Source organism: Mustela erminea, chromosome 8 (assembly GCF_009829155.1).
Source record: "Mustela erminea isolate mMusErm1 chromosome 8, mMusErm1.Pri, whole genome shotgun sequence".
In the NCBI taxonomy this organism is placed as follows: domain Eukaryota; kingdom Metazoa; phylum Chordata; class Mammalia; order Carnivora; family Mustelidae; genus Mustela; species Mustela erminea.
Genome location: NC_045621.1, coordinates 45,130,423 through 45,144,814, shown reverse-complemented (window position 1 = coordinate 45,144,814; position 14,392 = coordinate 45,130,423). Strand labels below are relative to the sequence as shown.

Genomic DNA, 14,392 nt, shown 5'->3' with positions numbered 1-14,392 from the left:
GCACCAGAGAAAACAGACCACGTGGCTTGGTGCCATTATAAAGCACAGCCTTGGACTCTGGCTGGGTCCTTGGCAGCCTTTTCTACAGCCCTGCTCGGCTCCCGCTTCAGCATCCCACCAGCACAATTTCCCCATGCGTGGCTCCTGGCAGGGACGTTCAGTGCTGCTGGCTGCTATTATGAGTGGCCTGTCCTGGCTCCTGTGTCTCAGCTGCAAGCATATCTATCAGGTAAGGAAGGTGCTATCTTCCCCGCCGGCTCCCACACCCAGGAACATGTCTGCAGCCTACCGCACATTCCCCTCTTCCTTCCTACAGTCTTCTCCAGGTTAAGGTTTCTTCTGCCTGGGCTTTCCAGCACATCCCTCAGTCCTGAGCAGGAGGGCCCCTAGTCTGGGCTCATGCTCTCTAGCACCTACCCGCTCCGCTCCCCTGCATATCCTTCTCCAGAGTGAGAACTCTGTTGGGCCCCAGCTCCCCGTTCTAGGTCCCTGTTCCACGTAACTGGGGCCTGTGAGTCCCTGTCCAAATGGCCAGAACCCATTTCATGAACCCATGCAGGAGCCCCTTTCTCAGCCCATCTCTCTCTGCTGCCATCCGGGCTGAGGGAGCCCGAGGTTGCAGGTGAAGGGAGAGCTTGGCACAGTGGGCTGCGGTGTCCAGAGTGCAAGTAAAGCGTCCTCAGCGCTGTCACAGGGCCAGAGGTGGGAGGAGAAAAGGGACAAGCCAGGGCCGAGGGCGTGCATGGCAAGGGAGGGGGACGACTCAGAATTCCAGCTACAGAGCAAGGCACGTGTGATATGTGCTCCTGCCTGAGAGCCTTACCACAAGGCCACATGTTAAGGATGGTCTGACCCTTCCATCCCCTCCTGCAGGTTGCCCTCTGGGGCCATCTCGGGCTACCTGGCCACTGACATGCCGGAGTTGCCTGCCCTGGGACAAAATAAAATCCTTCCCCGTCTTCCCCTCCTGTCTCCCCGACTCTCATCTTCACTGCCTGCATTGGCTGGGCGACCATGCCCAGACCCCCTTGGGCCTGAGGGGCTGCTGTAAGCAATGTCACTAGAATGGCCGGTGACCCCGAGCCTCTCGGCTGTCCACCTACCCAGTGTGAACTCGCAGTCCTGAAGGGGCCCTCTCATCCCAGTGGCTGCTGCAGGAGCTCAGCTTGGCCCAAGTGCCTTTGGTTGCCTGCCCCAGAATTTCTCCCATGCTCAGGGTAGGTTCTCCTAGGACTCTCCTGGAACTTGTGCTTGCCGGACCTGCAGGTTGGGGACTTCTCACCCGGGTGGTAACCCTGACTCAACGCCCCACCCCAACTCCTTCCTCCAGGTGGATGGTTCTGGGCAGCAGGGTAATGCAGCCTCTCCTTGGTCCTCCCTGCTACCTGTCCCTGGCCTCTGGCTCACCACCCCATCTGCCTTGCCCCTGGGCTCACGCTTCCAAGCCCCATGTGACTGGGCTGTGCAGGACACAGGCTAGAACATAAGCCTGCTCAAACTTGCCTTCTCATCTCTCATTCACTCCGTGTGTCGCTTCCCGGAGAGGTTTCCCCGGGGCCTGGCCCCCTTTCCTCCATCGCTTTCTATACTTTCCCTCTTGCTCACACCCCACCCTCCTCCCCAGCCTCACCGCCTGCAGACTTCAGCTCCTTCCCATATGGTGATGACCTCAACATTTTATCTCAAAAAACAGAACAGATGAAAACAAAACAAACAAGACCGTCATCTTTGGTAGCCCTTGACTTTCTGCCCAGTCAAGGTCAGCTCCACCTCACCAAGGCTCTAGGCCCAGAACCTGGGGCAGGAGCCCACTGAGCTTCCTACCGGCTGCTCCCCCATTCCTACCCTAACCGGTCTCTGCTGCCTCCATCTGACCTTGGCAGAGCTCCTCCCCCCTGCCCGAGGGCCCTGCATGTCAGTGACCGGCCCCCTGACCCCCTCAGCTATGTGCCCCACAGCTTCCTTAGTTCACTTCAGATCCTTTCAGAGATTTGTCTTTCATTCAAAAGTAAACCATGCTCCCAGGAGAATTGAGAAAGCTGGGATGAGCAAGAAGAGAACAAGGAAAGATGTCTCAGACCCTGCACACTGAGAAGGAAACACCGAGAACATCCTGGTGGGCTCCTTCCTGTCTTTTTACGACTATAAATGTTTTCATTTATAAAGACTGAGCTATGCTGTAATGACGTCCTATAGCCTTCCTTTTCACTTAAAACTCCAATGTGGGTTTCTTTCCATGATATTAACTCTCCTATCTTTGGAAACTTGAAGAGAGAGATTCATACGTCTGTACGGCTATGTACACAAAGGGTTGTATCTTGCAATCATGGTGCTGTGAATCTTTTTAACTAAATCTTTATCAACATTGATATTTATTCCACTAGGATGAAGTTCTGGAAGTGAAATTGGTGGGTGAAAGAACATGGGAAACTTTCAGGTTTTCTGTGTGTGTCTGCTCAAGGGGCTGCCTGCAAGGTTTGACGCTCACTGTTAGTGTGTGATAGTGTTTATTTCTCTGCATATGCTCTTATCAAATAAACTGTTCTATTTCCTTTATTATTAGGGAACAGAACGTTCAGTCATGTTTACTGGGCATCTCTCCTATTGTGTGTGCTGTTCTTGTCTCTGCTTCCGCGGTGCTCGCTTCGTGTCAGCTTGAAAGCCCTCTCCCTGGGAAGGAGATGAAGCCTTTATGCAACGGGATGTAAATACTAGGCTCCAGTCATTCATCTTTCACATTTATTTATGTTTTGGATCCACCGGGAGGTTCCGCCCCTGCCCGCCCTCCGCCCCCGCAAATGGGGCAGCTGCTGCCTCCACTATTTCTTTCTCTTGAGGTAAAATCTCTCCAAGAAAGGCACAACTCTCCAATTCCATGAGTTCTGACACCTGTTTACTCCAGTGCACTTTCCACCCCCATAAAGACGTATATCACCTCCTGAGCCTGAGAAGTTCTTCTTGCCAGATTTTCCCCACCCACACCATCAGAGAGGACCAGACTTCTGATTCCTAACCCCACAGATCCTTTAGGGTGGTGCCTGAATTTCATATTAATGGAGTCATATAGTAGATGGCCCTTTGTATGGGACACTTGCGGTATTTTTGATGTTCGTTCCTCTGTCTCAGTAGTTCATTCTCTTTTATCGTTGGGTAATAGTCCCTTGTATGAATGTGCCACCTTGGAAACGTACCTTTCTTTGCTGATGAGACCTCACATTTTAACTGCAACATATTCAAATTTATTAGTATTTCCCTGTGCAACTGTTGGTGGTATTCCTTCTGTCATCTAATCTGTCCACTAACAGATTTTTCTTAGTACTTTCCTGGCTTTTCCTCTTCAATACTTAAATCTTTATCTGATGTGGTATGAATCCAGCTTTTATACTCTTTTCTTCTGATGATTAGCAGGTGCCCTTACCACACTGCTTTCTCCTTGATTGGAAAAGCCGCCTTTATAGGTTTTAAATCCTCACAGCGATGATGTTCCAAATGCTAGCCAACTGCCGTGATGCACGCATTTTCCAGCCTGGGAAGCGTCCCCCCGGGAGGAGGAGCTGGGACAGACAGACCATACACGTGCCAGCCGCATCTCAGCTTGGGTTTGCTGCTTTACTTTCTGGGACTTTCCTTTATCTTGGCCAGTACGTTATTTTCATTATGGAGCCTCGATAATAGGTTCTGTTTTCTGGGACCACTTTCCCCCCCATTACTCTGCCTTTTTTTTTTTTTTTTGGATTGTCCTCAAATGTTTATTCTTCCAAGCTAAAGGTTCCACCATTTGTCAAGTCCCATGATGTTCCACTGGGGTTTAATGTTACATGTAGGTATTTAAAATGTTCTTTGCTAATGTGATTGGAAATTTTCCATCATGTTTTTCTAATGCATATAAAGTGCTAACCACAATGCCTGCCACATAGCAAAACTCGATAAATAGTAGCATTTATAATCATTGATTGAACGTACATCTGAAAGCTATTGGATTTTTTTTGAATATTTATAATTGGCCACTCTATTGAACTTCCAGATTTTTTCTTTTTTATATGACTCTTTGGGGCTGTTTTTATTTTTGATTGAAAGATTTGTTTCCTTAACACTGGGATTCATTTTCTTTCTGAGACAAAACCCTCTTGAGTTTGGGACTCTATAAAACATCTTCGTCTGAAGCCCCAGGTGGATGTTGCCTGGAACCCCACCTGTCCCCTTGGGTTCAGTGTTAGAGACCTTCCTCTCTGTGCACACATCTACTGTCCTAATCCTTCTTATTGGCCGTCTCCTTCAGGCAGACATGCCCTCAGACACCAAGAGCAGACCCAGATGCTCAGGCTCCGATGTTCTTCTCTGGAAAAGGTGAGTGGGGTTCTTGCCTCACTCTTCAGAGGAGCTCTGAGAACAGCAGGTGAGGCTCACCACCACATCACAATACGACTACTTATCCCTTATGCAGTTCTACCTTTTTATTAATCTTGCCCCTGATTAGACCCCATAACTCTCCCATGGGACTGTTTCTCCACGCACATCTCTCTTATTTTGTATTTGTAAAATTAATTTTACTAGACATATGCATTTCCCCAGCATTTTCTGATTATTGTATACTATATAATTCATGAAACTCTGTAACTTAATTTTTATCATCTGAATCTCACTCATCCCCAGATTCTGTCTCCCCTTATATGAACATTTGATAAATGTACCTCTTCTGTCATCAGCCAGATCACTAGTAATTTTCTTCAGCTATGTCTTTTGTTTTAAAATTCTGCAATTCACCATTCATTTGCTTCAAAGTTAAGCTATCTTAGGATAGGCATTTCTACTTCGAATGCCCAAGGTTTTCTAATCATTACTTATTTCAATATATTTAAAATATTGAAAAATTGTGTCCTTTCACTTTGTAAATTCAGTTTTTACTGACATAGCTACATTTTTTTCCTCTGGGTGTCAATGATCAAGAACAGTATTAAAACGAATTTCTGCTCATTTCCAAAAGGAAAGGCCCTTAAGATGAGCAAATACATCTCCGCCAGCACCCCCCCAGGCTGGCTTTGTCACAGATACCCGATCTGTCGTCTCCAAGATTATCCTAAGACTGATGATCAAATTGACCTGTTTTCTAATTTTAAGTTCGGGGGGAGTTGACAGATTCTCCACCCCCACCCCCCGCCCCCAAGTTCCTTAATATCACAAATAAAATAACACCAGAAAAGCTAATTTTATCTCCAGAAAAAGCATCTGGGCCATAAAACTTGGAAAGGTTGAGATTTCAGTGGATGAGTGAAGGGTATCAGCCTTGTTAGGAGATGTGATGCTGGAAACGGAGGGCAGCTCCTCCCCTCACCCAGCAGGTGATTTCCAAGGACCTAATCACCGCCCCCAACTTCTCCATAGATTTTTCTCAAGTCACCACAGTGGTCTCAAGCTGAGGGGACGTTCCTTTTGCACGGTACCCGCCCGTGTTTATCTTCCGTGCACTTCAGAATAATGCCAGTCCAAGTTCCTGTCGGCAGAGCCTGGCCAGTGAGGACATTTTGGCACGAGGGAAAAAAACAAAAACACCCAAACACCTTGGATTCAGCTAAATGATCTCTCTAGATTATGCTTTCTAGGAAAGAAGCTGGTTCAGTGACGGGACATATTGAACGAAATTCGAGATCCCAAGTTTTTGGCGTCCCCAGTTTGGGTTCTGACACACCTGGACAGGTTTCAAAGTACTCGGCCAGGTACAAAGTTTTAGGGACGCGAGCTAAGCGTCCGCATCTTCACCCGAGGAAGCGCGACACCCAGCAGCCTCCGAGAGCGAGCGGCCCGGGGCCGCCGCTGCGCCGCCCGCACGCAGGTGTGCACGCCAGGCCAGCGCCCCCCCACCCCCCCGCACACCTGTCGCAGGTCCTCCCTCCCTCCGGGCGACACCCGTGACGCGAGAGCAGCAAGCGTGCCGCGGCCGCAGGGCTGAGGGCGCTGCTAAGACAGAAGCAGGTCGGGGGTCGGGGTCGGGGCCCCTGCGCGCTCGCGGACCGACAGCCCGCGGGGCGTCCAAAGCCCCGCGGGCCTCGAAGGGCCACTCCACACGGCCCAAAGGACCCCAAGCGCCCACGGGTCGACGAGGACTAGCGCTCGCTCCAAGATTCGCCGGCGGCGCAGGCGCGGTGGACCCACCTCCCGCCCCCGGACAGGCCCGCCGGCCCGTGCCCCCTGCCCCGGAGGCCGCGTTCCCGCCGCGGGGCAGGGCGGGGCCCGCCGCGCCTGCGCACTCGTCCTCTGAGCCGCCCCTGCGTCCCCGGGAGCACGCCGCACCACGTGATCGCTGCCAGTAGCCAAGATGGAGGCTGCGGCCAGGCCCCAGCGGCCCCCTGCCTCAGCGTGAGCACAAGTGTGTGCCCGCTAGGCGATCAGGCACGCGATCCTGACCACTAGACCGGAGCACAACAGTTCTCCGGGACTGCTAAGTGGAGCTCGCCAGGGCGAGGGCCCACGTTTACAATCACAACCCGCTCGACTCCCTGCGCTTTCTCAACCGCGAAGCGCCCAGCGGCTGGCGCCTGGAGCGTCCTTTGATAACCCCGCCCCCTAGGATTGGCATCTCGGGCAGCCAATGGGGACCAGGACCTGTGCTGGGAGGCGGGCAGAGGTGGAGCATTCCTGATTTTTGTAGGGCGTCTGGCCTGGCGGTTGGTGGCCATGGGACGAGGGGCGGGAGCACACGGGGCGGTACTCGGGGACGCTGTGGGCCAATGGAAGGACGGCCAGGCGGCCGGGGAGGGCGGCCCGAGGGCGGGGCCGAGCCGTAATTGACGAGCTCTTCGTTAGAAATCGGACAGGGGGGAGGGGCCCGAGAGGGGAGGTGATGCAAGGCTGGCGCAGCCAATGGCTACGGAGCCGCCGGCTGGGGGGCGGGGCCGAGGCGGCTGACGGGCGTCGGGCGTGGCCTATCAGCGCCCAGCTCCGTGCTGGAGGGGGGAGCGGCATCATGGTTCAACGTGGGTCAATTTTTTGTGAATGAGGAGGGGAGGTTGTGGGGCCGCCGCCGCGGAGCACCGTCCCCGCCGCCGCCCGCGCCCGAGCCCGCGCGCCCGCCCGCCCGCGCCGCCGCCTCAGCAGCCTGGGCCCGGCGCGCCGCGGCCGCGTCCCCGCTGTCGCCGCCGCCCGAGCTCCCGCCCGCCCGCCGCCGGCGGTGGTGGTGGCGGCGCAGGCTGAGGAGATGCGGCTCGGAGCGCCCGCGCGGGGCTAGAGCGCCCGCCCCGCCGCCGCGGTAAGCGCACCCCGGCCCGGCCCCGGCCCGCGGGCCATTGTCCGCCCCCCGCCCGCCCCCGTCCCCGCCTGCAGGCCGTCGGCCCCACGCCCCCCCACCATACCCCTCCCCGGCCGTCGCGGGCCCGGCAGGTGGACGCCCGGGTCCGCGCCCCGGCCCCGGCCCCGGCCGGTGCGCAAGGCCGCGCGTGGCGCCCAGCCCGTGGGTTTCCGGAGCGGGAGCCCGAGCCCGTCCTGCACTCTTCGCTGCAGCCCGGCGGCTGAGGCCGGGCCCGGACGGCCGGCTGGTCTGGGGGGAGGGGGGAGCACGCGCCCGGCGCCCGCCCAGGCCGAGCCCTCGGCAGGTGGGCCGGGGGGCGCCCGGAGCCGGGCGGGCGCCGTTTATGTAACTTTGTCCAGGGCTGTGAGTTTGCAGAAAAACGTCCCTGCCCGGGGCTCGCGGCGCGGGTGCCCCGGTCCGTGACGGGAGGGGTGGGGGTGCTGCCCGCGCCCCCGGCTGGGTGCCCGCAGGCTTTTCACAGGCCGAGATGTGGCCCCGTCCTGCCCAGACAGTGGGAGCCGCGTTTCCCGACATTGCAAAAGCACACCACGGGATTGTAAGCAAATTATCTCGTATTTACATTTAACGTTGGAATATTTGACACTGTTACAGCACGAGACCGCGCGTATCAGTTGGAAAGGCCGGGGGTGGAACCCAGTGTACTCATTTAATGCACATCAAAAATTTGTAATAACTTGCAGCAGCTGATATGAGTGTTTTCTTTATTGCATGTTGTAAATTGACCTGCTGTGACACAATTTTCAAATAAAGCGTTGCAGAAATTAAACTTAAGTTATTTTAAAACTAATGACTTTCTTAACTAAATCTTAATTGCATTACTGTAGAGACCTGCCTAATTGCTTGCTGAGAGCCGCGCTGCCTGCCCTGGGTGAGGGAGGAAGGGGCCTGGGCAGTTACTTTGCTTTCTCTCTTTTCTCTACTTAGGCTTTTCTGTTTATTTCCCACAAACCACCTAAGCATGGAAGGCCTGGGAGTAAACATGTAAACAGCCCTCACCCAGTGCCAGCCCAGCAAGATTCGGGGAATGCTGGTGGGTTTGCACCTTGGCCTGGTTTCACTTTTTCTTTTGTAATACGATCGTGGTTGCCTGGAGTTTTAATTGCCTGTGATAATTCCGCGCATTAGGTTAGGGATGGTTCTACGAAACTGATGTGGTTTCAGAATCGAGCCAGGGAAGGTGGTGGTTGGTGACGATCAGGGAAAGGAAGGAGAGGCATCGAATCAGGAAAACTCAGCTGCTTGTACACGAATATACACTCCAGCAATTACAAAGCAACAAAAGTTATTGCAGAATTTTGCAGTAACTATGGCAACACAATTACTCTATTATAATTGGAAATGCAAAATGCCACCCTGTTAGAAGTTTCATCAGAATGGAGTTTTGGATATCAAAAATAGGCGAGATTTAATTTTTTTTTTTTCAGGTAGCTCCTGAGAATTCTAAAATCTGTGTTCAATTATCTATTTTTAAGACTGATCAAGCTTTCCCAGATATTCTACTCCCTTGGATCTGTGGCATCTTTCCCCAGAATTCACATTTGTGTGGGAGGCAAGTATTTTCCTGCCTTAAAAACCACACACCCTGACACATTGTAAGACTTCTATAGCTTTCTGGGTTCTGGGCTTTTATTTTAAAGATCAAATACCATCCTAAAGAGAGCGGTAGTCAGAAGAGGAGCGGGATTAATGCAGCAGGCAGATGGAACACTGCCCTCTTTAGGGTTAGTTGCATTCTCCGGCAAGCTGGCAGCAGGAGAGCCTCTGGGGGAGCCCCTGGGGCTGGGGGTGTGGGGGGTGGCGAGCGGATGACTGTGGACTCCGGTCAGCCTGGATGGCCTAGGGAACAAGGACAGATGTGGCCACAGCAGCCCCGAGCCAGAATGTTCTGTGGTCAGCAGCTTCCAAGCCCTGCAAAATCAAACTGTCCACATGCCATGTTCTCAGAGGCCTTGGGGGCTGTTGCTGTAGCAAGGTCGACAGAGTGGCATGGCACCCTGGCCATGTGCCGTTGGAGTGGCTGATCTTGACTTTCAGCAGTCAGAAACCTGCTTTATAAGGCTGTCTCTCTTGATGTGTACCAGGGGAACTCCAGTTCTGGAAGTTTCCACACATTGTGGGGTTGCTGCAGTTTAATTTCGTTATAACTCTTTCCTTTTAACTACTGCATATTTATGCCCAGTAATCGACTTCCATTTCCCAGCTTCATTGTGAGGTTTCAATGCAGCATGAATGGCTTTGAATTTCTCATCCTTTGATGTTGGGGGTGGCACCAGAGGAAAGGCGACTTTGTGCCGTCTTAATTGCCAGAGCAGAAGAAACATTTCATCACTCCTGTAGAATCCAGCCATACCGTTCTCTATTGAAAACGGCTGGGCTTTCATCGCTCAGAAGCTTCCCTGAGTAATAGATTAATACCTGATGTAGGGAGCCGGAAGGGGGGCCGGGGGGTGGAACGCAGGGAACGGGAGACAACTGCTGCGCTGGGAGGCCGCGGGCGACAGGCTGTGGCCAGGCTTGTGTTCCTGGACCAGAATCGATGACTGCAGCTGGAGCTAGGGGCCCGGCCCAGCCTGTGTGTGTGTGTGTGTGTGTGTGTGTGTGTGTAAGCTTCAGATTTTGCCCTTGCTCTGCAGCCTGTGAAGCTGGGCTCCAGCCCTTGCTCTTCTCGCCAGGGTGCGAGTCCTTGCCCCCTTGGGAGCAGCTCCCCATTGATCCTGGGGTGGGAGGGGCAGGCATCAAGTTTGGGAAGGAGTTTTGTTTCCATCTCAGACAGTCAGTATGTGCTGGGGTGTTAGGGGGTTTGGGGTCACTGATCTTGACCTCAGAGAAAGGTATAGCATCTTCTGGTTCAAGTCAGTCCATGGCAGAATTGATGCTGCATTTTAACAGATCTTGACAGCATATGTTTACAGACTGTTCCTTTTGGGGAAATAAGTCCCAAAGTAAGATCTGTGAGTTCTCTTCTGAAGATCAGTTTTCTCTTCTGGTGTCTGTTTAGGGGTGCAGGCTGGGCTGTGGCATCTGCGACCAGTTGTATGCCTTTTCTGACCTGCCTCCTACCTCATGTGCCAGAGGGAAGGTCCAGGGCCCTACATGGGTCACCTTTCCTGTGATCGTCCATGTAACGTCGGGACAGATCACTGTCTGCATCACTCAGTGTGGAAACTGGAACGTCTCCTAGTGAGCAGGTCATACCGCTAGCTAGTGATTGTAACAGACCAGTAGCTAATGTTTTGTGAGCACCTGCTTGGGGCCACGTTTTGTTGTAAGTACTTGGCCGTGTGCATCCCATTTCCCTCTCCCAGGGCCTTTTGAAGCAGTTGCCACTGGGCCTGTTTTGCAGAGGAGGAACCAAAGAGAGAAGTGGAAATGGAGCATCTGGTACTCCTGGCTGTATCAAGTCCCAGATGCTGATTCTCCCTCTCTTCCTGGCCTCTGCAAGCTCAAGTTCAGTGTTGCTGAGGCGTTTGGAAGAGCATAGCCTCTTTGAGAAGATGTCTGTTGGGAAGATCTTTTGGGTTCAGAGGGGTCTGGGAAGTAATTCAGGTTTTCTCATGTTGTCTGCTGTCATGTGTGTGGCATTGTAGGACTGGAAGGGATCTTAACAACTGTGTCAGCTGATGGTCGTTGCATCCTGTGCCTGGACCTTCTGAGCCTGTCTGAGGGTTGGCAAGGATGGTGGAGGGTAATTTGGGCTCCACGTCCATTTCAACCAAAGCACTTTGGCCTTCCCTATTTTGTCTGCATGATTGCCTTGGAAGATTTTATTGGAAGAAAGCATACTAAGGACCAAAAACTTTGAAAAACTACCAATTTAATCTATTCTTACTGTCACACCAAGCCAGAAACCTTAAAGACAAGATACTGACAGATTTAACAGCATAAAAATTAAAGACAATTCATTTTGGCAGAAGATTCCATAGGTGAGGTTCAGAGACAATGAGAGAAGTATATAATAAGATGTGCCTATATGAGCCTAATAGATAAGATGTAAAGAGCTTTTGCAAACCAATAGAAAAGGGTGAACATCCCAATTGTAAGTTGAGCAAAGACCATAAATAATACAAATCACATGAGCTAATATAAAAAGCTTAGCTTTATTAATGGATGGTTTCAGGTGAAAGAATCCATTGATGCCCACAGTATCAGCAAAGGTTGTTTGATCAAACACCTGTTGGTTGGGATCACAATTCCTATCTTCCATAGTTTCTGTGAAATCAAAATAAAGTATTATGTGGCAAGTACTTAGAATGGGGCATGTAGTGAGCACAATGTTAAATGTTGGCTGTTACTATTATTTGTTCTCTAGAGAGCAAATCGTAATTACTTAATTACTCTCCAGAAAAGTTTTATGTGTCAAAAATTGAAATGGTGGTTTCTCTGATCCCAGTAATTCTGCTGGTTGGGACAATTTATTCTTGGGAAAGAATATGATAGGTGCTTAGATACCCAGATATGTACGGGGCATGTTATGAATAATGTATCACCACATTATTTATAAAGATGATACTTATTAAATACCTTTTGGTATTTTTGTCCTATGGGATGTGGGTGTGCAGGCTCACAGACCAGAAGCGTTTGATGTGTTGAGAAAATAGGTCTGAGCAGTAGTACCAGGGGGTCCCTTATTATTATTATTTTTTTTAACTACTTGGGTCTCTAAAGTGATAATGGTGGTCTTCTGGGGTGGGTCTTCTGGGGAGATGGGATTTGAGGGACTATCTTGACTTTACATAGATGTTGGTACTGTGTATACTTTTGCTCTGAGTGTGTATTACCTTTTTTTTTTTTAAGATTTTATTTATACATTTGACAGACAGAGATCACAAGTAGGCGGAGAGGCAGGCAGAGAGAGGGGGAAGCAGGATCTCCACTGAGCAGAGAACCCGACGTGGGGCTCGATCCCAGGACCCTCGGATACGACCCGAGCCGAAGGCAGAGGCTTTAACCCACTGAGCCACCCAGGCGCCCCTGAGTGTGTATTACTTTTTAATAGTAATGCTTTTTTTTTTCCTTTAAGCCTGGTATTACCATTGGGGGATAAACACTCTTCAGCTTCATTATTTATAAAGAAGAGAAACCAAGTCCTTGGGAAGTTGATAAATATGCTTAGCATTAGAAGAATTAGGGGATTTGTTTCCCTGACTCACCTGTAAGCTCTCCTGGCGGGGAGCTGGCCTCCTGGGTCTGGGCAGTCCTGGTCTGGTCCACGCCATTAATCATAGCCTAAGTGGTCTCCTTCAGAAGTAGATCTGTCCACTCCATTCCCTTGCTCAAAACCCTGTCCTGACTTCCTGTTGTTCTTGGACCCTGGGAGTCCTGTCCGATCCTGGCCTCTGTTGGACCAGCCTCCTGTCCTGTTTGCTGAACCTCAGCTCCCTGCCTGCTTTGCTTTGCTTTGCAAGCCCCTTGCAACCCAGAGACCTGGTACATGCTGTTCCCCTTCCTCCCCACCAGCTTTCTCCATCTCTTCCTTCCCTGACCCTCATGGGTACAATTCCTTCAGTCCTCTGACACACACAAGCCCAGCATCCTTTTTACCCCTTCCTCACAGGATCCAGTTGTGGAATACCAGTAGCCCTCTGGGTCATTGTAGTTGAGGGTCCTCTCTCCCTCACTGGGGGCTCCATGGGGTCGTGGGGGTGGAAGCACTCTGGGGCTGACTGGTGGGGTGGCTGGGGAAGGGGCATGCCCTTGGCCTGGAGGGACCTGCTCCTTGGGCCTCAAGAACCTGTTCCTGCTGGCACTTTGGAATTGCCCATTTCCTCCCTGCCTCAATCTGGAAACTGCTTGGTCCTGATTTTGGAGATTAGATGCTGTTAAGTAGACACCGTCCATACAAGTGGAGTGGGTTCTGGGGGTGCAGAGAAGCGCGTAAGCTTGTCTTCCGCCAGGCCATCCCCAGGCGCCGGGCTCAGAGGGCTCACCACTGCTTTTACTAATGACATTTCCCTCCTGTTTGCTTTGTGTCATAATTAATGACATTGTGCAGTCATGTCTTATTTAGCCCCATAATTTTCATATGATACCTTCATATGGGTGCGACTATAAACATTTTGTCGACTGCTCTGTTCAAAAATGTGGATGTTCGGCTGTGTTCGTTTACTATTGTTTATGAAGTATCCTATCTGTGAGAGTCCAGTGCTCTTGTAGGACTGAAGTTGGAACCTGAAACAATGAATGAGTTTTTAGGGCCTGAAAGCCAGAGCTGACCTTCCACATGGGGGTGTCGCTCCAACAGGGATGGAGCCAAGCGCCCCCCGGGAGCAGCTGCTCTGTGTGCTGCTGTTTGCTGGGGCGGGTCTTTTTCAGACTTGGGAAGACAAAGTTTGGTGGCCCTCCACTGGGCCCTCTTCGGTCGGGGAGGCGGGTGATGCTTGTGGTTGGGAGCAGGTTTCCTTAAAGTTTTGAATGGGCCAGTTATTATTTTGCGAAGCCTTAGCCTCACCCCAGTGCAAGTCCAAGAGTCAGGTCAGAGGGGGTGGCATGAAGCAGTGAGTGCTCCCTGTGTTGGGAGGACTCGCTAGCAGGTGCAGAGCGCCCCGCCTTTCCCTCCTCCGCCCGACCATTTTGACCAGGAAGCTCTGGCCTCTGCCCTGTGAGCAGAGACATGGGTGGGGACAGGAGGAAGAGGGGATGAGCACACGCAGGTGCACCAGGTCTTGGGGAGCCAGAGGCTAGGGAACAGCGGCTGTGGAGCCTGCCCCAGTTAGGTTGTGGTGTTTTTTAGCCAGAGCCAGAGTTGCAGGGTCACAGCAGCGAGCTGTGAGGGCTCCCAGGCGGGAGTGTGTGAGGAGGGGTGAGCTGGACACAAACCAGGGGGCTGGCTGCCGGCGCTGCCCCGCGAAGGACTTCCTCCCCTGCTCATGGGTGCTGTCTGCTTGTAGCTTCATCGAGGTTTCTGTCTCTTCTCTCCGATTCCTGTGAGGTGCCAGGCGCCTGGCTTCTCTTGTCTAACCTGATGGAGGCAGCATGGTCGGGATGTGAGTGTGCATGCTTCCTCTGTGAGGCCCCCCTGGGGGGCCCCAGTCCTGAACGTGCTTGGCCTGCAGCACTGGCACAGAGGGCTTGGGCGAGAAGTGAGAGTAG

At 52.2% G+C, this 14,392-nt stretch overlaps 1 protein-coding gene across 1 annotated transcript in view; it reads left to right on the top strand.

The window, feature by feature from the left end:
- Window positions 1-7,103: 7,103 nt before the first annotated feature.
- The window catches only part of HDAC4 (histone deacetylase 4), a 288,152-nt gene continuing 280,863 nt past the window's right edge, over window positions 7,104-14,392 (top strand). The window contains exon 1 of the mRNA XM_032355373.1: window positions 7,104-7,243. The gene's annotated coding sequence lies outside the window, so the exon portion shown is untranslated. The remainder of the gene's footprint in view (window positions 7,244-14,392) is intronic.